The sequence below is a fragment of the Camelus dromedarius genome, chromosome 10 (assembly GCF_036321535.1).
Source record: "Camelus dromedarius isolate mCamDro1 chromosome 10, mCamDro1.pat, whole genome shotgun sequence".
NCBI classification, from domain to species: Eukaryota; Metazoa; Chordata; class Mammalia; order Artiodactyla; family Camelidae; genus Camelus; species Camelus dromedarius.
In genome coordinates, this window is record NC_087445.1 from 28,211,816 (window position 1) to 28,238,512 (window position 26,697).

At 35.9% G+C, this 26,697-nt stretch overlaps 1 protein-coding gene across 20 annotated transcripts in view; it reads left to right on the forward strand.

The window, feature by feature from the left end:
- PTPRD (protein tyrosine phosphatase receptor type D) overlaps positions 1-26,697 on the forward strand; it is a 1,876,190-nt gene that overhangs the window by 1,169,983 nt on the left and 679,510 nt on the right. For all 20 annotated transcript variants that reach the window (XM_064490208.1, XM_064490209.1, XM_064490212.1 and 17 more), the window contains one exon: positions 18,795-18,920. The gene's annotated coding sequence lies outside the window, so the exon portion shown is untranslated. Of the gene's footprint in view, positions 1-18,794; positions 18,921-26,697 lie in introns of those variants that run through there.

The following is a 26,697-nucleotide window of genomic DNA, read 5'->3' on the forward strand; positions in this document are numbered from 1 at the left end:
TTATTAGTAAAAATGCCATATTACTTGCTCATCATACTTTTAGTCTCTTATAAATGATACTTATTACTTTTACTAGGTCAGAAATAGTGTGTAAGACTGGCTTCTCATTGAGATAATCAAATATTTTTGAATTTCAAGCACATCTTTATTTAATTATGTAGATGCTGAATGAGGTGATCTCCAAGGTCCATATGAGCTCTAAAACAAATTAGTTGTGAATATCTACTCATTGTGACTATGAGCCCTAATCAAAGGAAAATGTCTTATTATAGTGGTGCTCAGATTTCAGTGTGCCTAAGAATCACCTGGGTTTCTCATTAAAAATGCAGACTCCTGATTATCACCTTAGAGGTTCCAATTTAAGGGTTCTGTGATCCCAAATATTGCATTTAAAACAATACCCAAGGTGATTCTTATGTAGCTGGTCCATAAATCATACTTTGAGAAACACCAACTTACTACAACCAAATATATAATTGAGCTTGACAGTAGAATTAAATAAAAAGAAAATTAACCAATTTGCTTTTGGCTATGCACAGCAGTGCTCTAATATACTTACTATAGAATGAATAATCTCAATCATGGAATTCAACAGGCAGGAGGTTCTGGATCATTTCTGTTCAGCTTTATGAATTATGACTGGTGGAAATTGCTTATCAAAATGACTCTTTAAGCCACATTCATAGTCTGACATAACTGAGCACTCGTTAGAGTGTGTTAGGTGAGAGTGGTATCAAGCTCTATCCCCTCATTCTCCTGCTGATCTCAGAGCAGGGTATCCTCAGTCGGGGGGTTTTCCTTGAGGTGCCTTGGTTAGCGATGCTCATTACCTTTCGGTAGATGTGATTTGACTGTTGCTGGGATCTCTTGCCAAGTGCCTGTTCATCAAGTGAAATCACAGATAGCACAACATCCTGTAAACTCCAATAAGGAAGAAGCATATGGTCACAGTCCCAATCTTTGAGTAGAACTCAGTTCTGTGTTATTGTACTCACTTCTTTCTTACATCAAGCCAAAGTAGCTAACTCCTCATAGCCTAACTGAGACCTGAAGATACATCTCTCTTTATCTTATTTTCTCCTAAAACTTACTCTCAAAAGTCAGATTCCTATTATTATTGGCCCTGCAGCCCATTTGGGGGAGGGAGTTCAGGTTTAATTAATATTTTATTACACTTATGTGCAGCTTAGAAGTAAAGCATTTTGATGATTAGGTATTGTTGACTAATTCAAAGATATTGTTGATTATTACATATTCTAACTTAAAACTGCACTTACTGTCTAAGCTTAAAGACATTTAGTTTACCTCTTTTTCCAAATGAATGTTATCATGAGCAACAGCAATAGGAAATTCTTTGTACACAGCTTGTCACCTAGTCTCATTTTCCCAGAGACAGTGGCCTCAAAGAGAACTCAGACAACTTTACACATGTTTAAAAGAACACATAAATTATCTAGTTTACTTAAGTTGTGTGTTCACCAAATTGGAAAGTGATTCACAGTGGCTAACATAGATACATTGCATAGCAACACATGCTGAGATTGTTAAGGAAAAAACAGAATATGAGCTACATCTTTAAACTAACTTAGTAACAGGTCTCAGAATTTAAGTCATCAGGCCTATGATTTTCAGTGATATTAAATTATGGAAATCACAGTAATCCCCTTCTACTCCCAAATATTTGTTATGAAGTTGCTTGTTAAACTTTCAGAATATCTTTAAAGTGATAGATTTCCCAAGTAGTAAAGTGATGCAGTTATAATCAGAACATAATATAAATACTTTTAAGATGTTATAAAAATATTTTCTCATGCTTTTTATGACAAGATTGCTTTTGTGATACACCCAATTGCCATTAAAGGATATTTTTAAATCACTTAAATAAATCTTAAAATGATTTTCAGATATCACTTAATGTTTCCAGTTGACATAACAAATGAACCATTTCAGATTTCATTGAAAGCTCTGTAATACATGTCATCAGACTATTTCGGAACAGTTTCAAAAAGTGACAAATTGCAGTAAATCATCTCAAGGCATCTCAGCACCACTGCAGCCTTTACAAGGTGGAATTCAGGTCTTTGTAAATCACAGAAAATCGCATATCAACTCAGTTTTGTCACAGAACAGAAATACCAAATAAAAAGCTGTCAGGGTGTGGGATGTTCTCTTTCCTAATACCTTACTTCATTTAACATTTATTTTAATGCTGACACATTAGATGGATCGGTAACATAGGAAGGGAAATACTCCCTGCATTCATTTATCAGACATGTGGCTGGGTTGCCAAATAGCACCATCATAATGAAAGAGTTGACCTTAGGAAAAATATGCCATCTAGCTCTCTATACAGAACATCTGCTCCTAGAAGGAGGAATAGCAATGAAATTCTTAACATCTCTTGATGAATGATTACCTAAGCAAACCTCACAAAATCTGTACTAATATATTACCTGGAATAAATTCTTTTTGTTTCATTTCAGGCCACTTGGTATCCCTAGCCAAGGTTTTTTGTTTTTGTTTTTTTGGGGTTTTGTTTTGTTTTGTTTTTGTAATTGAATATATTACTGTTCAAATCCTAATGATTTTTCACACAAGGACGGGCAGTATCAAATCTTCTGTCCTCTGAAGATGGGTCAATTGTTCATTCAAAATTTACAATCAAATTATTGGGCAGATTATTTTTCCATTATATACAATGTTTATGAATGCCTGGTATACTAAACATCTAATATTAAAGATATTTGAAGAGATTCATGTTGTAATAATCTCCTGTGATTGTTAATTATGCCATTATGAAACACTCACTCTTTTAAAATTTACTGTGATTAACATCCACATTATCATAAAAGATTTGCATCAATGATTTTCATTTAAAAAGAGCTCTCTTTCAACGCCTGATCTTTACTTGAAAATATAATAAAAGGTGATAACTATTTCAATCTTTATTCAGTATAATGTGGTTAACATGATTAAATAATTGTAGTAAATGGAGGCATTGCAGGAGTGTGGAAGAAACATTGTAGTAAGAGTCATACTTAGTGAAATCCAGCCACTGACTAGCTTTGTGACCTCGAGCAAATCATTTTCTTTTTCTATATCTCAAATCCTTCTATTATAAAATAGGGCAAATATTTTATAAAATTGACATAAACATCAAGTGAGATGGTTGATCTGGCAGTATCTCAGAGGCAAACAAATGGCATGATGCAGTTTGGCTTTGATGGAAATTTAATAGACTGTTTGCAAAGGTGAGAGGAAGAGGGACCAAGGGATGGTGAAGTATTACCACCTCCAGGCCTGAGGAGAGGGAGTAATTACTGGAACCCAGAGACAGAAAAGAGCTATGTGGGAGTGAATTCCCAGGAGCTCTGACCATCCTGGGAGGGATGCAACTAGACCCTGGGAGGCACTGCCTTCCTCTGTTCTTGCCAGCGCTCTCCAGGGGTAGAGTGTAACAGGAAGCCAGAGGCCAGGAAGCTCAACACTGTGGCCCCTTTAAGTCAGCCTTCCAGGACTAGAGCAGGATGCAGAATGGAAAGAGTAGAGTTGGAGGAACAGATGGATATATCTAGGACAAAGGGCGTATGGAAAAATACTTTGAAAAACCACCAAAGAAATAGAATTCAGTAACAAGTCGGAGATTCCGAGTTCTCCCCTTTCTTCTGCTACTGTGTAACTTCAGGTAAATGTTGCAGTTCCTTTTTGTATCACATGGTCTATTGAAGCTATAAGCATCTTTGGTTGAAAACATATTTTTGAGAATGAAACTCCTGAATTCATTACAACACCTCAATTTAATAAACTTTATTTCACTGCCCATTGACCCTCTGATCCTGTCCCTCATTAACAGTTACTCTGCTGGTCCTGATGCTGCGTACCTAATGACAGAGGTATCAAGGCTCTCTGGAGGTGGCACCAGAGCACCTGCTGTGCTGCTTTTCTGAGGCTTCTTGAGTTTTGCCTCTAGGGAGCTTAAATTGCAATGAGCCTGCATTCAAATAGCACCTGTCCAAAGCTCACACTTGCTTTGTGGAACTGTAGGTGGTCCCCACAAGCACAAGGAAAAGGCTGGAGCACTGAATCACTCACTTTCATCAGCACCTCATTTTAATTTCCTCCTGGAGCTCCCACTGTGACAGTCACTATAAGGGTGGATGTGTGTGTGTAGCGACCAAACTTAATGCTTTGCAGGCATTATCAGGAGAAACTATTGTTGCTCCCTGGGAGAAAGGAGACAGAAGAAGAGCAGCTATTAATGATAAACCCTCATGATACCAATAGCCCATCTTCAACCAGCAAGCAGGTATTCCAGGCTAAATAATTACATTATCCCAGAAACTTTTAACTAAACTAAATTTGAATACATTTGTGTACACACACACACACACACACACACACACATATCAGAAAGTGCTCTTTCATTCTTGTTTGTTTGCACTGCTCCATATTGGTCAAAGTAGGAAATTTGGTACTTAAATTACAAAAAGACCAAAGATAGTTGGCTAAGGAAAATGGTGGAATGTATTCAATTTGTCCTATATGTAGAACCATATTTTAATATAGTAGAAAAATAATCAACTTTATGGCTCATTATTTCCAATGCTAGAGAGGTTATCTACAAAAGAGAAACCATCATTCAAAAGTAAGTCAGGGTTGGATAACTGCTATAACAAATGACCGCCAAATTATACTGATTAACATGACGTATATTTGTTACTTACTCATGTTATAATCCAGGGCAAGTTTCAAAGATGCTCTGTTGCATGAAGTCAGTTAGGGACCTAGGTTCTGCCATGCTTTAGGATTGAATAGACTTCCCCTGAAGGGAAGAGAAGGGAAAGAGATGGGAGGTAGGGGGTGGAAAGGAGAGGGGATGAATGAATGGAGTACTCAGGAAATTTAGGCATCAGGTTTGAACTGTATTTAATTTTTATTTACATGTCAGTTGGCACTCAGTCAAGTGGCCCAGTCTAACTGCAGGGGAAGTTGAGAAAAGTATCCAGCTACCTGCCAGGAAAGAGAAAGAAATAGAGGTTGCGGAACACATGGCACTGTCTCTGTCACAGTGGCTTTCAGGACTTTATTTGTTGCGCATATAGCCTACGTAACAGAATCAGAAAAGCACTAAGGAAAGACAGGCACAACCTTTGAGAAACATCTGAGGGTCTTCTGGATTCAAAAGCTCAGTAGTCCACACAGCAGCAGCATTTTGATAACAACTGGACCACGTGCTCCACAGGTTCTTAGGAGGAATATGAGTCTGGGCCATGAACACAGATCCTGAACATTTAGTGATACAGGAGAAAGTAAGGTGAGGTGCTGTCTATCAAGAGAGAACACTGCGTTTAGGCACATGCTGGGAAATAGCAGAAGAGGCCTTTTATTTTTCAAATATGTTATTATATAGTGACTACTATTAATGAAGCTTTTTTTTTCTAGCTTCTAATAGTGCATTCTAGCAATGTTAGGCTGCTCTTCAGTATTACAAACTGCTCATTGACTTTGGTTTCATGACTGTAATTTCTTAGAAAATAATCTATGCTCATCATCAAGAACAGCAGGAGATATGTGTAAATTATACCATATATTCCCACCGTTTCTTTAACAAATGAAAATCATATGACAGTGAGAGTAGTAGGACCCTACAAATGTATCCTTTCCATAGTTTTACATGAATTAGCTTGCATTATCAAGTATGCATCTCCCTAAATTTAGAATAGTTCATAAAAACCTCATAGAAAGTCACTATGTTTGCCAGTATAGTTTGGTAAAAAAGAAAGAACCAAATTTGGATTTGAAATCTGTGGATGTCTATCCTGTTTCTTATATTTACTGAGTGTATGCTCTTGAGAAAGTTACTTAGTAAAGATAATAACATAATGAAGCTAAGTAATTATTATTATTATTATTATGCCACTACTTAATGCCTAGTGTAGTTATAATAACTAAGTATTACATTGAATATGTAAGAACTATAACTTCAGCCTAGAATGATAGCATTATATTAAACGTCAAAAGGCATAGTTTATTTTTAAACAAATATATATCAATTATTATTATTGCCAGATTTTATTCTAGATAAATAGTTCCCTGTTAAAATATAGAACTGCAAAACATAGTTCTATATTAAAATGATAGTTCTGTATTAAAATATGTAGCATAAACTTGTTTGCTCTATAAAATGCTCAGCTGGAAAGAAGGAGACTAAGGGCCTGTACCATTAAATCTTTGCATCTTTGTCTTGCCCTCCCACAGAAACGCATCCCATCTTTCCTTAGCTCAGTGAGTGCACTATAACTTTAAAACATTTTTATTAAAAAATTAAGACATTTATTAAAAGTAGAATGTACAGGAAACTGTCACAAGTCATTTTAAAAACAGCTACAAAGAAATATTTAAAATATTTATGAATTTCTGGTAGAGACATCCTAAAAATAAGAACTTCCTCTACTTCAAGATGGGTTTGAGGTTTATGTACAAATAGTACTGAAGAATAATGATGATGATAGTACCTTTATCTCACAGTCATTGAGAACATCTCTTTTCATGTCACATGGTTGCACTTAATTAACTCTCAACCCATTTCAACTTGAGATCCCCATCTTTGAGATAATAAAGCTGAGGCTTAAAGTAGGTAATTTAATTGGGTTTGCTTATTTCTTCTTATAGTTCTCAGATAAAATAGCCACATTTGGGGAAGTTTTTGTATAAACATGGTTTCCAGAAGAAAAAATAAGTTTGCATTTGATTCACCAGGTGTTATTCATCTGTGTTGAAAAATCAAGCTTAACATGGTAGAGGGGTTTTGAGCTATAGCATCAGGCAGATCTGAGTAATAGCCAGCTCTACCCCTTACCAGCTGTATTGTTTTCATCACATGTATTAGTATCTCTGAGCCTGTTTTCTCAACTCCAAAATAAGATAGTAAGAATTATCTCATGAGTTCTTTTTTGGAGGGAGTCAAGATATTATGTACAAAGAGCAATATGGAAGAAATGGAAGATGTTATCAGAGTTGAGGTCACATACAATGCAACAAATAAAGAAGGATCCCTTAATTCCCTTGATCTTCATACATTTTCCAACCTTGTGAAATAGACTCGTGTACCAGTAATCCAGCTGTAAGACACAACTGACAGACATTTTTAACAGAACTGTAGAGTACTGGGAGAGCACAGAAAAGGAAAGATGAATTCTGATGCTTAACATTTTTGTTTTGTACTTTTGCTATAGGAAATCAACTAAACTAGTTGGAAAACAATCCAAGTACTTGGTCATAATGTTTTATGAAGAGAGTCATCTACAAATTTTAATATACGCACCTATTATCCCATAGCGAGTTAAAATTTTGAATTTTATAACCTCAGAGACATTAGGGCGAAGAGAAAATCATATACCTGTTTGTTCAATCTCCAAATGTTCAGACAGAAAATATAAGGACAAGATAAAGGGTTTTGCAGTTTTCCAAGCAAGTTATTGGTAGCTCTAACTTCTGAAGGCCAGATTTGATAGCATTTAGTCAATTATGATTTTCAAAAGAGAGCAAGAGAATGGGAAGTTCAGGGACAGTTGTAACACCTGGTTTAAAATATAGGCCAAGGAAGGTGATACAGAAACCTCGAGGCTAAAATATAAACTATAGCTACAATAGAAATAAAATTTCATATATCAAAACTGAAATGCATCTATTATAACAGGAGAATCAATAATTCCTCTTCAATAGCAATTTGCCTTACTTACTTGACTCTGCATTCCGTAAACCATTGAAACAGTTTTCTGGGACTACGTTAGCGGTAAATTACATTGTGAGCAAGTAAAATCATTTAATTGGGCTTTTGAAATTGTTTGTTGAAAGAAATGATGCTTTATACTTAAGAACTAACCAATAAACAAGGAAAAAAATCTTCCTTTCCCTGCACTGCTATTAGAGATCTAGTTTATTTCTAAGTGAGCCAGAGAAAAGAATAAATCCTCTATAAAGTAGCAGACCTGAAAAACAATGTCCGATGGGCATTTCAAAGGTGGGAAATATTCAGTTCCAATACTGATTACTCTGTTTATTTTACTTCCAAAATTATTCCACAGCTCCATTCTCTTTTTACATTTCTATTGATCTCATCATACAGATAAGAAACATAAAGATTGATTTTTGGTCTTTTTTTTTTTCTCAAGGGAGTAATCTGCAGGGCCAAATGCACATGGTTAACCTACTGACTCTTCTTTGAAAATCTTAAGTCAAATGGAGGCACTGTAAATGGTTTACTAAAATTGCACTATTTTAACACTTAGAATATTTGCTTTGTCAGAGGAGAATTATTTTAAAGTTAATAACTGTTGATTTCATATATCATTATTGTTAGATTTGCTAGTCTTTCTCCTTCAAATCTTTCCTTCTTGTAACCTAATTAGTGGTCAGATTTGGTGTGTTCTATTAACTTCAGTTTACATCACCCTTATCCAAATGTACGTAAAGGAGGAATTCAGATGGTGACTTTAAAGTGTATTCATTCTATAAAAATCTATAGCTTTATTAACTTGTATACTTAAATAATCAAGAGGAAAATGTCTTGTAGAATGCTACCATCTTTAAGTAGTTAGATGACTTTAATCTAAAAGCTACTGTTACTGAAAATAAGTATTAAACAGAGACTTAAAAATCAAGGTGGAACTAAAATTACCTGAGACCCTAGTGTATGTTATTTATTTCTCCTTAATATGAACATAAACTCCTTGCTAAAGTGAATTACTCTCTGTTCAACACTTGATGAGGTTGTGAAAGCTGAAACTTTACCTTTGAATATCACAACACTACTGTACAAGGTTACTAGAGGTGTTTCCTTGACAGAATAAATGCCTTGTTCCCTCAAATAAAATTGTCTCTGTATGTATGTATGCATGCATGCATGTGCATATATGTACATAATGACCATATATAAGACAATTTCATATTAAAAAATTGAATTTCATAATTTTCTCCTTTACCCTGAAAGATCTATGAGCTTATTCCAAAACACCTACTCACTGGATAATAAGAAAGATAAGAATACATTTTTTTCAATAGGAATATTTCTAATTATGACCAGGTATAGTTAATATTCTATTATTCAACTGTTAAAATATTTAATAAAATAATTTTTATAAATTGTCATTAATACCCAACTTTCCAACATATGACATATGTTCACAGTATTTTGACCCCAATAATTCTGCATGAAATGAGTTCAGTATTGAATTAATGCCAGCATTTCCTTGGTAATTAATTTCAAACCCAATCGTTTCCCTCTTTAGTGTCCTTTATTATGTATAGCATACTTCTGGACATGTAGCAGAGAAATAAAGAATTGGAAGCTATTTTCTTTCTCTCTTGTACTGTCTCTTGCAACAAGAATTAGTCAACAGCATTGTGAAGCTCTCATGGTGACAGCATAGCAGGGAAAATGATCCGGCCATCTCCATTGTCTTTCGATACTGTGTTTACACACATTGATTCCGGCTGTTTCGCTCAAACAGTTAAATCCAGAACTAAGGAAGTCATATATATCTCTGAATCAAAGGATTACATAGGCAGCGATAAATCAAGAAATATTTAATGTCTTTTTCTACTATATTCAAAGCATTGTACTATGTTCCAGGGAGGATGATGTGAGGAAGCATAAAATCTTCTGAGTCAGAAGTACAAAAGTAGAGTGGACAGACCAATCCCCTTCTCAGCTCTGATGAGAATTTGGGCAAAACAATGCATTTCTTTAAGCTTAGTTAAAATTATAGTGCCAGACATGACATTCATACCCTCAAGGAATTTACAATCTAGTTAACACAGACATGTTTTCTCAAATTAATAATATTCAAGGTAAAGGATAATAAGGCTTATATGATATTTGAGTGATGCATTGCACAGGAAGGGCCTGAAATAGTTTGTTATACCGTGGACACATTTCTTACCTCTGTTTTCTGAGATAACATTCTGTGGTGTATCTACAGATTTTCATTTAACTTTCTAAAATTATTTATTGAACATTTGCAAAGTACTAGGCATTGTTCCAGGGTCCAGGGATAAAGAATAAATACACACACACAGACACACAGACAGACACACACACAGAATCCCTGTATAGAAAATTCCCTGATTTCATGGAGCATGTAGTCTGCTGAGAGAAACCAAACAATAAAGAAATAAGTGAGAAAAAGATAGTAAATAAGATGATGAAAAATGGTATCAATAAAAACAGAGTAACCAGAGAGAGACAGGGAGCATGATGGGGAGGGGGGATGGGGAGACTTAGCATGCTGTAGGGCCTTGTGAACTATTTTATTTTATTTTATTTTGTTTTATATTTTATTTTATTTTATTTTATTTTATTTTCATATTCTTTTGCATTAAAGGTTATTACAAGATACTGAATATAATCCCCTGTGCTATACAGAAGAATTTTGGGTTTTTTTAATCTGTTTTTATGTTTACTGGCTAAGATTTGCAAATCTCAAACTCCCAAATTTATGCTTCCCACCCCCTTTCCTCCAATAACCGTAAGATTGTTTACTATGTCTGTGAGTCTGTTTCTGTTTTGTAGATGAGTTCACTACTGTCCTCGTTTTTTTTTTTTTTTTAACATTCCACATATGAGTGATATCATATGGTATTTTTCTTTCTCTTTCTTACTTCACTTAGAATGACAATCTCCACATCTGTCTGTGTTGCTGCAAATGGCATTATATATTCCTTTTTTATGGCTGAGTAGTATTCCATTGTATAAAAATAAAATTGTATAAATATTCTTTATCCGGTCACTTGATGATGCACATTAGGTTGCTTCTATGTCTTGGCTATTGCTTATAGTGCTGCTGTGAACATTGAGGTGCATGTATCTTTTCGAATTAGAGTTCCCTCTGGATATATGCCCAGGAGGGGGTACTGCTGGATCATATGGTAAGTCTATTTTTAGTTTTTTGAGGAATCTCCTTACTGTTTTCCATTTTGGCTGCACCAAAACTACATTCCCACCAGTAGTGCAGGAGGATTCCCTTTTCTCCACAGCCTCTCCAGCATTTATCATTTGTGAACATTTGAATGATGGCCCTTTCTGAATGGTGTGAGGTGATACTTCATTGTAGTTTTGATTTGCATTTCTCTGATAATTGGTGATAATGAGCATTTTTTCATGTGCCTATTGGACATTGTCTTCATTGGACAACTGCTTGTTTAGGTCTTCTGCCCATTTTTGGATTGGCTTGTCTGTTTTTTTGTTATGAAGTTGTATCAGCTATTTATATATCATGAAAATTAAACCTTTGTCAGTCGCATCTTTGCAAATACTTTCTCCCATTCTGTAGGTTGTTGTTTTGTATTGCTTATGGTTTCCTTTACTGTGCAAAAGCTTATAAGTTTAATTAGGTCCCATTTATTAATTTTTGCTCTTATTTCTATTGTCTAGGTAGGCTGCCCTAGGAGAATATTGCTAAAATTTTTGTGAGATAATGTTTTGTCTGTTTTCTTCTATGAGGTTTATAGTGCCTTGTCTTATATTTAAGTCTTTAAGCCATTTTGAGTACAATTTTGTGTATGGTGTGAGTGAGTGAGCCATTTTAAATACCTAAATTTTTACTCTCAATAATTGGGAAATCACTGGATTTATATGGAAATACAATACATATTTATGGATATATGGCACAGTTACAGCCATCGTCTGGGCAAACTCAACCTCAGGGCGACCTGTTTGGAGACAGTTGCAACATTCCAGGTGAGCCATGGTGGATAGCTTGGACCACAGCTGTAACAGTGGAGGCGTGAGAGGTAGTGGGGATGTTTTGAAGTCAACAGAATTGCTGATAGATTAAGTGACTGAATGAAGAGAGGCAGGAGTCAAAGATGACTGCATGGATTGTTGTTAAGTTGTAGTTGCCATTGAGACTGTGGGAGAAGCAGGATTTAGGCATGGAATTCAGAAGTGGGGCTTTGGAAATACTGTTTGAAGTCCTATTGGAATATGAAAATCTTCTTCTTGCCCAAGCCATGCACAACCTCATGCTTTTCAGCACTGTTGTGGTTTTGATCAACTGGGCTGTGCCAGTGCCCTCAGGAGGGATTGGGACCCTTCTTCATTCTGCATGAGCAGCTCAGCCCTGTGACTTAAAGCCCTGCACTATGTTTCTACTAATAATAAGCAACCCGAAAATCTGTGTTCTCTTACAGACTCAGTAACCATATGTGACCACCATTGTTCAGTAACATGATGATTCTCAGGTATCTAGGGTGTCCAACAGTGATTTTAACACACTACTCACATCTTGACTTTCTATGTATCCATGTCTTCAAATTGAGTTTCCTTACAATAACTCTCTTGACTTAAAAAGCTTCCCATCACACGCACTACTCTTTCTTGTTTATGAAGTCTTTTATGAAATTCCATTTGTTCTTCTTTCAGTACATATTTTCTAATCCTGAATTCCATATAATGACTTGATCACTGTTATTAAATTAACACTTGATTGATGGTTTTCATTTGAAGAACCCATTGATTCATAGTTAGAAAGCTCCATGTTACGCAAATAAATGTCCCTAGGGAGCAGGTTGTTAGTGAAATAAACTTGAGGAAACTTGCCAAAGTCTGTAACATCATCAAAATAATCTAGGGAAGAGTCTTCACATATTCAGATTCTGTTCTCCACCCATCTGTCTGCCAGCCAGTCCCCAGCCATACCTCTGTAAAATTATTTTGGTGATTCTAGTATGAGAATCAGTGCTTCATACATATTATCCCATATGTTCTCATCAGCCACATGTAGGAACCACTAGACAAAGAACCCTTTTAATGCCTCTAAAAATTAACTTGATAGCATGATATGAAATGGACCAGGACTAAAATTAATTAGTAAAGTATCTTCCGTTGAAATTAATACTCTTAAAGTAGCCTAAAAGCAAAAGCAAAACAAAAACTAGTATCTTTTGTTTCATATATCAGGCTTTACTTGATATGAAAAATGAATATAACTAAATTTATACTGTATATGCAATCTCTTCTCCCTGTCAATGAATTTTCATTCTTTTGTGTCATATCTTTTAATACATCACGTTTTGGTGAATAAAGTTATTATTTAGTCTTATATATTTGCACACAAATATTAATATTCTGTAGTGTGTTCATTCCCTGAAGCGTGGGAAGGAGAGGATTTGGAATCTGCAGCGTTGCCTACAGTTCATTTAATTATGATTGAATATTTGGTTAGGGACAAAGTAAATTCAATGACGCATTAAAATCAAACATCCCTTTAATTAAACTGGAAAAGAGACTGACTTCGTCTTAGGTATTGTTTATTTTCATTAATAGAATGAGAATACTGCGTCTCCAAAGAAGGTATCATAATTTATATGAAATAAAGATACTTCTATCCCAGCTGCATTGTCTATAAACTCAAGTTTGACCCATGCTTCTCATCCAGTATAATATTTTCTGAACAAAGACTTTCAAAGCATGAAATCCTATACAAATTATTGTTGTTACTGATATTTTATGTAGTAATTTTCACACTTGCAGATGGTACAAATGGACTTTACTCAAATCATGAAGGATTTAGGAAAATTCACAACTTTCAAAATGATTGGCCCTTTCTTAAGCTCAGTAGACTAAACAGGTTCTGCTCAAATAAGAGAAACTGTACAGCTGCCTTTCCAATTAATTAAAGCAGAACTCACAAAGCCTTTGTCTCACTGATAAGTTTGCTGTTTAACATATTAAGAAATACATTTTACTGCATAAATGTATATCCCCAGCTCTACCTGTCTCATAGTTAAATCATGCATCTGTCCCAGTAAATGTTTGAATTGGGTATTCAAATGTGATATTTACATTAAAAAGAATTTTTTACAGGGGAACTTTTTGGACATATACTGATAATATTCCCTTCGAATAGCACTACATGTTTCTCCATACTTAAGTGAAATCTAAATGATGATTAGCAAATACATCTCTGGAAAATGATAATCTCCCTCATAGAGTCTATTACAAATAGACTCTTGCAACTTGATTAGACTTCTTAAACAAAGAGGAAAAATGTACATTTCTTTTTTTCCTTCCTTTTAATTAAACTCTTTATCATATTTGTTAAAAATAGTTTTTAAAATGTATCTGTTTATAAACAATGTTTCTGACAAATCTATTTGCTGATTCACTGGTACACATTTGTATGGGCCATAAACAGGCAGTTGTTTCTAGTTCCAGGATGTCTATGGCTACTGAACAAGCTTTCTTCAAAAAGATATTTTCGTTATTTCACAAAAAGGAAAATCTGAAAGAAGACTAATTAAAATAATCCTTAAATGATATCCAAATGTAAGGAGCACAGGAAAATGCAAAAGAAATAAGGCATTAAAAAGACCCATATATGTAGGGTTTGCCCTAAGTATTGGTTTTTATTGCCTCGGCTTATTTTATTGCTATCTTAGACTTTCTTTTTCCCTTTTCCGTTCCCATTCTTCTTCAGATTTCTCTTCCATCCTCGAAAACCACTAGATTTGTTATTAAATAAAAGATTTATTTTACATAAAATAAATCCAAGTTCCAAAATTCAAATTTTCAAAGATAAATGAAGAAAGAATGCAGTACTCATCTTGAAGTCCATTAAAAAAAAACTACTGTTAAATGGGTATGTGCTTAATAATGCAATTTTGTAGCTTATGCATGATGCATGAAGTGAAGTATAACTCTGTCATCATAAAACTGGCACCTGGTGAGGCCAGCTCAGTTAAAAGAAACTAACTAACTAACTAACTAACCCCTTGTCAGCAAGCAGACATTTACTTTCACTTGTTTTCAATACAAGACACTCAGATAATCGCAATACAGTGTGGTCAATAGGAAGGACATGTAAAAGCAAATAATTCTTTCTCTCTCTCTTCCTCTCTGTATGTGGACATACACTTATACATACAGAGAGGGAGAGAGAAAATATATCTGTATGTGTACATATAGATATGTATGTATGTGTGCGTGCATGTGCCTGTCTCTGTGTGTGTGTCTGTATAAAATCCTTAAAAATCTTTATCCCTCACTTTAAGGTAAGTCTGAATAAGAAAACAATAAATAGATGAATGAGACTCCATAAGGACTTTGTATGCAGTATTCCTACTTTGTTTCCTAGATACTAATTTTGGGGGGGAAATTTACTAGAATACTTTGTCCCCACAAAGAATACATGACCCTTAAAGTGTAAGCCATTAAAGTAGCAACACACTGAAACAGAAAGATGGAACTCTTAAAGAATCAATATGGTTATGTTCACATGATTTCTTGGAATTCTAGTGAAAATTATCTAGAGAAACTTTAATTTTTTAAAAATTTTGATGTTTCACTATAAATAGATGAGAAATAAATGGTGGTTTTTATAGTAATCATTTCCTGTCAGCTTTCATCATTAAACCAGTTTCCTACATTTAGAGTAAATATTCGAAAATTTGAATTTATGCCTACATATGTTAAAAATCCGTACCATTCATGCATTTCCCCAGCCAGCCTGAAAAATCTCTTCATTGCAAGATTGTCTTTTTTAGCCATGTATCCCTAGCACTTCACTTAAGATACACAAGTACATCTGAATAATAATAATTAAAATCATAGCAATATATAGCATTAAGAACCTAATATATGCCAGATACTCTTTTACGTGCTTAATGTATCCTAAATTCTCCTTATCCTCAGATGCTATTATTGTACTGAAACAGAGAGAATATATGTAACTTGCCCAGAGTTTAAGTGGCAAAATGGATACTCCAGACTGGGGAATCTACACTCCTAAACACTGAGCGATAATGCTTTCAATAATAAGTATTTACTGATTGGACAAATAAATGCAGCCTTAATATACATGTAGAATGTAGTAAAATAGCACATGTCAGTTACATAATAGAAGGAAATAGACTATAGCTAATAACTAATCCAAACAGTTGATCTTGAGGTAGGGTATTTGTTAGATGAATGATATCTCCTAGCTTTGTTGGAGCATTACAGCTACCTTTTTGAAGGTGGGATATTATCCATAGTGATATATATATATAACATTTTTAAATCCTAGCAACAATTGAAAGATATACCAGCTTTTAGGACAGAAAGCATTGGGACTTCCTGTGATTCTATTGGAGGAGTAAGGATGGGGGATAATAACTAAGAAATTAATTAAATATGTAAACAAGAGAGGAAGAGGAAAATCAATTAATTAAATTACAAGAATTGAATATTTAAGTTATTGTTAAGTAAAGCCTTATGTTAGGACAGTTTGTGAGAGTAGTAGCCTCACTAAATTTGGTTGATATGGACCCACGTTTAGTTGAAACATTAAATAAAGCTGCTGCAGAAATTTCCCAAGTAGACTCTTTAAGTTTCTACTTGCTAAATATTCATTTAATGTGACTTCTTTAATACCATTTGAAATTAGAGAAATAATACTGCAGTTAGCATTTTTTTAAACTTAAGATTCATAATTTTTAAATTGTTCTCAGATCACAATGAAAAATGCTGCTGTTCTAAAGGTGTGAATCTTGCTAACTTCTCTGTTCTGATATGTTCAGAACAGAGGACCCACAGGAACATAGCTGCTGTTACAATTTTAGTCTTTTCTTTAGATGAAGCTCAAACTCCTTTTTCTCTTAGGGTACTGAGTTTTTCAGATCATTTGCTGGGCATTAATCTTATCACATGCATTATACATATTAACAGTCAAAAAATCATATAATATGCAGCAAATGTATGTATGTTTTAAAAAGCAGCTGCACATATAGATTTGGAAACACAAGATCTGTTCATCCTGACTAGATTCCCGAACATGTTAGCATCTACAGATAAGCTCACTATTTGACATCAGAATAAGTAAGATAATGAGGCATGATGCTATTGCACATGCATATGTAATTCAATGTATGTTTCTAAAAATACATACATTAGAATGTAGGTATTTAACATGTAATTCTGAATTAGTACCCTAAGTCATCTATTTACTGACAATTAGATAGTGTACGGATGTTTATATGTGTACTTAGGTCTCTGTGCCTTGATGTTTGGATTGGGAAGGTAAAAAGGAGGCCAAAGAGTTGTAATATTTTGAGTTATAGATATATCTCCTATTCAGCAAGACCTATTAACAATGGTCTTCATTTGTGAGTTTCATTAAAAAAAAAAAAATTGAAATAGCCAAAGCACCCAGATTGAATACAAGCTTTAAGCTGATAACCCAGCATCTATTTTGTCCATGAAGAAAAACATCCAGGGTTGAAAAGACAAATACAAAATATTTGTCATGCCCACATATTTCATTAATGCAGTATATTGATGAGTCTATGGACTTATTCTTAGATCTGCAATAAAATTGGCAGCCCATTTAGAAGGTGCCAAGGTGAACGGATAGCTTGGGGTACTTGGTTAACCAGGTATTTAGGCAGGATCAGATGGTGGCAAAATTAGGAGATAGATGAAGTTTAACCAGGGTGCATTCTCTTGCTAAGTTCCTGCCCCCAAGACATTCCTTCTACTTGTCCTCACTGGTTTATTTTTCTTTAAGCTTGGTTTTACTCTCTCATTAGGTTATTTCATTCAGAAGCTTAACTTAGTACTAATAAGTCTTAAACGTACATCTTCAGCCTTGACCACTACCCTCAGCTCAAATGTGGAAGCCCTGACACTTACTCAACATACTCATTTGAAATAGCCTTAGGAGATCTAAATTCATCAGGTCCAGCACAGAACTTTATACTGTTCTTCATTAAAATGGAACAGATATCCACACCATTGATTGCTCAAGCCAGACCTTTCAGTTTGGTTTACCAAAGACCCCCTCCCTTGTCTAAGGACCCTTCACATCCAGTCTACCTGTGGATCCTTTCAGTTACATCTTTCAAATATATTTCGTATCAATTCACTTCTCTTCATACTTACACTACCGACTTCATTCATACCCTTCTCTCTCACTGCATGCTATGAGATTAACCAGCTATTGCACTTCTATTCAGATATTATGGCCTATTAACCAGTGTCCATTCTGATTAGTTGGTGACTTTTCTGATAGGTGTCAAAGACTATAGAGGTTATTAAATGTTTTGAATCTCATCCCTGTCTAATTGATTTCCCTGATTCCTCTCTTGTTACCCTCAGTCTCTTTTCTACATAACTGATGAAGGCACTAGCTTTTAAAAAACATAATATCTTATATCTCTTTCCTACTTAAGACCTTACGAGGGCTTCCTATTGCTTATAGGAAAAAGAAAATCCCAACACTTAGCTTTGGTTTAAAAGCTCTGTATATTTGACATTGCCTACAAATCTCATCTCTTACTTTTCTTCCCTAATTTGCAATGTTCGAGGCACAATAGCCTCCTTTCTACGCCTGCCACACTTCAAGATCTTATTCATCCTCATACTAACTGTCCCTTCTTGCCTGGACCATTTTCTCCTTTCTGTTCACTTGACTAACTCCATCTCATCCTTCAGGTCTCTGCTCAGATGTCGCCTCCTCAGAGAAAACTTCATAATCTAAAAGCTCTGTCCCAATCAGTCTTTATTTTATTACTCTCTTTACTGTGTAATTGCTGCTATCACAGTTTATTTGTCCTTTTTTTGTTATTTGTGTCCTCACGTGGAGTCTAGTTCTACAAGGACTTGCTCTTTATTTTGCTATATCTCTGTGTCTAGTGCTTAGAATGTAGCATGTGCTCTATAAAATTTGTTGAATCTCTTTGTCAATGGTTCTCAACTGGGGAGTGTATTTCCTAATGAATTTTTCTTGTTTCTTGTGCACTCACTGTGTGCCCAGGATTTTGCTAGACGTTGTGGACTGAAACAAAAGACAAATTCCCTGCCCTGAAGGCTCTCATCATCTAAGATGGAGCGATCTCTCTTATCAAACAAATGCAGCACTGAAGGGAATGCTAAGTTAGAGGTAAGTACAGGTGCTGTGGGAAGAAAAATAAAGTTAAACTAAGCTAGAATGGTGATGGAGCAAGAGAGCAAGGAAAAAAAAATGCTCCATGAAAGGTGATTCCTGTGCTGAGTCTTCATGGCCACGTTGAAATGTCTCTAATAGTAGACGTATCAGCCCTCTGACAGCAAGGTGCTTCCACGACAGGCAGTTTGATTGGGGAACCCAGAATGAAGCAGGGCTTTGTGACACCTGCTGGCCATGCTGCTTAGTCTAAGTTATAAGGAGTTAACAAAATAGTAACAGAGACGTTCAGTGTTTGGATTATTTTCTGCTCTCAAGTATGTCCAGTGGTTGGCAACTTGTGTAACAATTTTGAAATCTGTGTAAAACAGGGAAAATTGCCCAAATCTGATTTCTTTATGGTTTTCTTCCTATAACATTTTCGATGCAAACAGAAAGCGTTATAAACTGGCAGACAGTGCAACAATGCTGAATGGAAACTGGCTGACTTCAGCTTTATTATTTGAGGTCAAAAAGAAATGAGGCTTGAAATAGCAGCCACTGGGTCTGAACTCACCAGGAATCAGATGAATCAGATTTGGTATGAGCTGAATCGTTTCATTTTGTTAGTTCTTTTTACTAAAAGAAAAAGACAATTTTAGAGCATACATTCTGTAATTGCTTGATTTCTTCAGTCTTATAATTATCTTGAAAGTAATTATGGCCATTTCGTTGTTCTGCTCTGGGCTAAATTTCAGTCTGCATTTGACCAGCCATATTAGAAATGCATCAATAAACATATTGATTACATTGTGGTGTTTTTGAATCTGATTCAAGATTGTTATTTAGAAAAAGCCAGAGAGTCTTATTCTGGCACAAGGAAACACATGTCTGTGTGTGTGTGTACGTGTAATCTTACTGGTGTATGTAAATAACACCTGATGAGATTTACTTTAACAGTCTACCTCCTTTTTCTAGACCTGCTCAAAAAGTATTTACTATCTAATCCCTCCCCCAGACAATGTCTACTGTTGCATCAAAGGCATCTATCCCATAATACCTCATCGTGCCTGGTGCACACTTAACTTTGATATGGCTAAATGTACTCGCTTCCTGTGCATGGATATGCAGATAAAATATCCTTTCCCCATGTCTGCTTTATACTTTGTTTACTAGTCGTAATTCCCTAGGCAGCTTTAGTAGTTCCCTCCCTTGACTCCTGCCTTTTAGACAAAATGCCTCCATAAACCAATAGCTATACATTGATCAATTTACTTTTTCCAAGGTGTGCTTTTGTTTAGAAAGATTCCATTATTTTCTGCTTGTCTGATTTTACATCACTATTTAATTTTAGTGGCATGGTCTTTCCACAGGATGTAAGAAATGTGTGAACTTCAATATCTTTTTTTAGAGGAGTATTGTCCATATCCACAACCCCAGTTGTGGGCCCACTGACTTTCCTTTGTAACTGTGGGATAAGATAGAGTGGGCTTTCATGTATGTAGCTTTTGTCAAAAGTCATTGGAGTGTTAGGTTTGTAGTTTATTACAAAATAAAATGCTCTCATAATTTACTTAATGGTTGAGCTCACTGCTTTCTGATCGTTAGTTCAATTATCAGATGCCCATGGTTGCAAGTATCTTTCAGGCCACCAGCTCAACCCTGCTATCTCAACAGAAGGAGGCTGCATCTTTGTGCATTCAAGAGCTCAATTTTTTAAAAGGTGAGAGGAGCTGAACAAAGCTGTAAGAGTCTATTCTCTTTGCATTGTGCAGGCTAGTGGAGATAGCTGTTTAGATTCTTAACATGGGAAGAATAAAAACAGACAGTCCTAGAAGGTAGATAGGAAACCAGACTGTGTCTAAAAAGTCACCGGGTCCCACATCAAAGGGTTCACAGTGTGAAATTGGGCAGGATTTTTCTATTCCCACTTTAAATTCTGCAGAAAATGGTCAGTTAAGTGGGACTAAATGGATTGTATCTGTTCACTCACCTTATGAATCCCTGGAGCTCGGGGATTAGGTTTTCCATGTGTTCTCCAGGAGATCAATTGGTCATGCTAATAACTGAGAAAGTTATTTTCACTATGTTATTTCTGCTGATAAATATTTGAATACTTTCATGGTTATCTTTTGGCTTTCAAATCCTGCATAGCCACTGGCAAAGGCTGTAACAGTTGTCGCTGGATTTCTGCAGTGACCAAAAGATGCAAGTGTGGATGATTCTCTGGTCTGGGTGCCAGAGACAGATTTGGCCTGAAGTTAACGAAGTTCGTGCTTCAGGTCCCTCTTTGTACAGCCCCATCTAAGGACTTTTACCTAAATTAATAGTTGTAATTTTTAAAATTATTTTTCTAACAAAAGGGACCTCCTCATTGTATAAACCTCACATGCCACAAAGCCTGGTTCCATCCTTTCTTGTTTCTTTCTTTTCTTTACCTGTACCATTATAGTCAAGGTAATACATCAATCTAACTTTTCAGGCAGTGGAACAAATGACAGCCTCATTATTTCTGAAAATATTACTACCCATGACATTAGAGTTAGTTCCAAGCTCTAAAAGACTTTTTTCTAGACATGTTAACATTAAAATAAATTTTCCCAGGTTCATTTTATTCTCAGAAAACGTAGGGTTCCTTTCGTTCATTTATTTATTTATTCAGAAAACTTGTTTTCAATACCTGTGTTGCAGTATGGGTCTAGGCACGTACAGGGGTAAAGTGTAATTGAGTAAGAAAAGATCTTGCTCCTCGGTTTACTCACCAACTCTGCACTGGGGATGGGCAAGGTACTTAGCACTATTCTCAACTACAAAATAATTTTAAAATAGCTTGCATGCATAGCATTTGGTGGGATGTCTCTATTTCACGTGCATTATCTCTTTTGAATCATTTTACTGTGTTTAAGAACAATGCATGAGTTATTAAAAATGGTAAATTAATATGGCAAATTAATAAGTAAAGTGAGAGGTTAATGAAAGTTTTAAGGCACAGTGGAGCTCTATTTTACAAATCTAATAGTCCTTTTGTAATCAAGACTTAATTACTTGAATATAAGTTGAATGTACCCTGAAAAAAAGAAACTTCAATTTCCTGAGCTCTCAGTCAGAAAAAGATACTAATTTTAGATCAGATTCTGCTTACTTATAACATGCTAAAAATCATGAAGAACAAAAATTACTTCAAGGTTTCTACTGGGTGTCCAGGTGTTCCCTTTTTTTTTTTCTTTTTTTTTTTTTGAAGTCACCTTCCTTTAATATAATTGGGAAGGAGAAAGGCCCATGTCTGTCCTCTCCCTCCCGTCTCAAACTCTTATCCACCACTCTAACTCCCCCTCTGGGGGATTTATCATTTGACAAATATTTAATGAATGGCTACTATTTATTGGGCATTGCACTAAGTACTGGGGAGCCAGCATTGATCAGAGTACACTTCTGGATTAATTATATAATCACAAACACATATTATAATTCATGGCAAATGCCATGAATGAAAAGCACCCAGTATTAAGGTATGATTGCAGTATCCCCATACTCTGGCTGGAGGAGAACCTTTTCTGTGCAGGTTACATTTAAGGTAAAATCAGAAGGATGACTTGAAAATTATTACCAACCCCCAAAATGAAATCAACAAGAGATTTTTAGCTGCATCAGACTTTGCTAAAACGTGTTTAAACATGGAAATAATTATTTTCAACATAGGATTGTTCCCCAAATCAAAGGAAAAAAAAATCCCAAATTAAACCCTCTACAATAGGAATATATCCCAATTTCTCCACTTGCTTCTCGCCGCTGAGAATCCCTTTCTACAGTTCTCACTACCAGCATACCTCCTCCCTTCAAGGGGTCAGCAAAATAGAATAGTCAGCAGCAATAACAAAGTCTGAAAGTCTTTTAGCCTGAAACCACTTCAAAGATGACAAGTAAAGGAGGCGCTCTTTCTACACCCAGTCCACAACAGCTATCTGAGCTTGGTTTGGTCACCCTAAATCTGGCCCTCTCTAAAGTCAACATAAGATATAGTTAGACCATTTTGAAACCACACAGTCTCCTGAGAACAGCAATGGTCCTTGAGCTCAGTGGAGTTAAATTCAAATGCAGGTAGGAAAATATTTCCCTAAAAGCCCCATCATAGGCACGGGAGTGAGAACAGAGGGAGCACTTCACATGGTCCTTCAGAGCACAGCTTTCAGACTGTGCCCAAGAAGTTAAGTGGAGAGTTGTGTAAAAGCCATATCCCCCTAATGCTAACCACCTACCTCACTACAGAAAAACAAAACAAAAGCTTTACAGTGATTTTCCATCATTTTTTGGAGCAGGTAAAATACTGGATCAGGGAGTACCTTGTGATCTTTGCAGGGGTAGGGAAGGCAGGTCAAGCATAATTTCTCCCCAGGAACGGCTGAGAGGTTGGTCCAGCACGTACACTTACATCATGTATTGGGGTTTGGAAAAGTCAATACTCTGTTGTTGATGTGGTTAAGAAATACTGAGCCAAGAAGAAATCAGCTTCCCTACCTCCTTTATTCAGATATTTTTAAACTGTGTCCCCCAAAGAACCAAACGCTCCCAGTGAGTGTTTCTATCTCCGACAAGCCCTGAATAGGATTCTTCCAGTCTAAGAGGCCTTTCCCAGACCAACCCCTGTAAAGATACTTACCATTGTACAACTCAGCACATTCATTGTTTTATTATGGAGCTATCAAATAACAGGCCACACAGCAGACATTCATTTCAGCTGTTTAACCATCAATACTCATCCCTGTCTGCACCCAGACCACTCTGTAGAAACTCTAGTGATCTGCCTCAGATCTTATGTGGGACATAATTGACCGGTGGTCTGCTCGTTGTTTGCTTTGAGTAAAGCTTCAAATGACTGACCGTTCAGGGCAGTAGGGTGCGGCTTACAGCTCTCGTGTCTGCATTCTTACCATGATTCTCACCACTTCATTCCACTTGTCTGAAACGGGCCATTCATACAGAGTAAACCTGGGAAAGAAGCCTGCTAGTTCCTACCCTAAATAGTCCTTTTCTTCTCATATTGTCCTTTTTTTCCCTCTTACAGTTTTATTAGGTAGAATTATTACAGTTCGACTGCACATTTCTCATATTGTCTTGCTCCTAATATCAGACTTGTATGTGCGTGTGTGTGTGTGTGAATATAAAAACAGTTGATACTCCATTGTCATTTAGAAAGAAAAATGAAGCTTTGTTTTTATTCTCTTGGACAGAATTTTTCAAAGGGTGAAAGAAATGTTACACTACTTTTTAAAAATGTGTTTGAAAAAATACTTGATATTCCTGGGTGGTATCTTGGCAGCAATAGTAAGAATTCTGCAGTATCATTCTACATGTCACCCCTAGCACAGAGTATCACACAGGGAAGCATGATTTATACCACTTCTAAATCACCTATCTTCCAGGTAGTCTTGGAAATCTGCTCAGCTATTAATTTTGTGAATGTGGAAGTGGAGTTCTGGATGTCACTGCTTTAAAAACATCCTTTCTTCATCATGTTTTCTTTCTTCTAATGCTATGTGAACAATTCAGTCAGGGACAAGACTGAGTTTGGTTTTCTGACCCTAACTCAGAACAGATCTGTTGATCCTTACTATAATACTTGAGCTTCCTTTGGACAAGATTTTTCACATTTATTATAGATACCATGTATTTGTTAGTACCTTGTGTGTAGTCAATGCACGTTAAATTCTAATGAATTCAACTTAAGCATGAACTAAAGAAAGAGTGCAATGGAGAATTCCACACAAATAAAGGGAAGTGGCAGGAGCTCAGATGGGAATGGGGTTTGCCTTATGGTGATCTTCTCAGAGAGAGAAAACACACTTCTTTTCCCTCACCAGAAGTTTGTCATCAAAACACCTGCCAAAGCAATTTAAGAGGTACAAAATATATTTGCTGTGGTCTCTTGGATTTTATCAGCTTTTAAGTTATCTCATTGGAAATAAGAGTAACACACCTGATTTCCTCATAATTTCTTTCACAATTTTATTAATTTATTAAGATGAAAATTCTATGTGATTTTAAGCCTACACACTTACTCTTTTTCTTAAAAGCTTTTCCTTTTGCTGTTTGATGAATGTTGGAAGCAAGTGGATTATCTGGATAAAGAGAATTAGTTGAGGTTTGCATCAGTCAAGAGACTAAAGTCACCAGAGGCTTTGAAGGGAGTGCCTTACCATATAAATAGTCCTAATCTCCTGCAAGCATTGACTTTCAAGAAAGAGAATTTTTTTCAAGACCAGGGTTTTTAATCAGCCAGATCTGCTACAAGATTGAAAGTAATGTCAGAGATAACGGAAGCAGGCTGTGCAGGTGAGAAGGCATCGAGCAGGCAATGATCTGATTCATGAGGAATGCTAGAAATGGGAAAGTAGGGGGAAATTAAGAAGTCACTCAAATCCCCTAACTACTTCCACCTCTCAAACAACCATCCAAAGACATCCCTGCCTGAAGTGAAAATGTACCATTTGGACGGGAGCGAGTTACTAGCTAGGGGGGGAGGGCACCCAGTGAGATGCTGGAAATGTAGACAGCGCTTTAACAGCCCCAGTGTTTCTATTTTTCATGCCAAAAAAGGATCAGTGCCAGCTACAAAACAGGTGGAATTATTCTAGCATGGCTTTGTAGGCAGAAAAGAGAATGAGATTCACGTTCTACCTGACATGATGGGGCAGCAGTAAAAGCAGATAAGGTTACAGCAAGATGAGAAGAGAAATGGCTCCAGCCACAAATTGATGGAGTCTCAACTCTCAAAGGCAGTGGCCTGGATCTCCATTTTTGCACCTTAATTTTTCCCCAAGAAGAAGGAGGAAAGTGCTTGTGAAGTGCCTTTATTTGGTGAGGAGAGGAAAGATTTTTAATTGAGTATCATGAAATATAAAAAGGAAAAAAAAAGCCTCTATATAAAATATAAAAAGGAAAATATAAAATAAAATATAAAATAAAAAAGGAAAAGTAAATGCCTCTATAATTATTTCAGATATATTTTCTTGAGTTTGTGAGAGTTTTTAACTGTTTTCCTTAAGTATCTCTACAAAGGGGAAAATAATTTTCAGTGGGAAAAGAAGAACATGTCACCAAAACCATTTCAAATCTTGCATGCAGTTTGCCTTGAAAAACCAGTGATGCAAACATATTTTGCCACAGACCCTCAGGCAAAATTGTGACACCAGTATTCCTCCATCCAGGTCACTTGGTAATAGCTATAAAATGCAATCTGATAGTCACTACTTTAGACAACTCTCATAGTGTGTATTGGGCTTTCTGGAAGAAATTTGTCCAATGTCTTAATATGGAGTGTCTCACATGCTTGAAAGAAGTGTTCCCACGGCTGCCCTGAGTCATGTTGAATCACTTCTAGAACTCACACTTACTGTGCAATGGGGAATCACCTGGATGGGAGTGGTCTGAAGGTTCCTGCTCTAACAATTTAGAGTTGGGGCTTCTATGCGATGATTATCGGACTGTCAGCTTTACTGAAAACAAAAATGTACTGAGGACAGCACCAAGTACTGAGAGAAATTATATACATACAGACATACATACACTAAGTTATTTCCTCTGATTGTGACACTTTTCTTCTTTTTCCTTTGCCTGATGAATTTCCACATATCCCTTGAAACTTGGCTTCATCAAGCTTTCCTTGGAAAGCCTTCCTTGCTCCCCTTAGGCTCAGTCAGATGCTCCTGACCTGATAACTGTCTACTTCGTCTTCTGGTTTTCCCTGCTGGATTGTAAATTCCATGAGGACATGTATGATGTCCATCTTTCTCTCCAT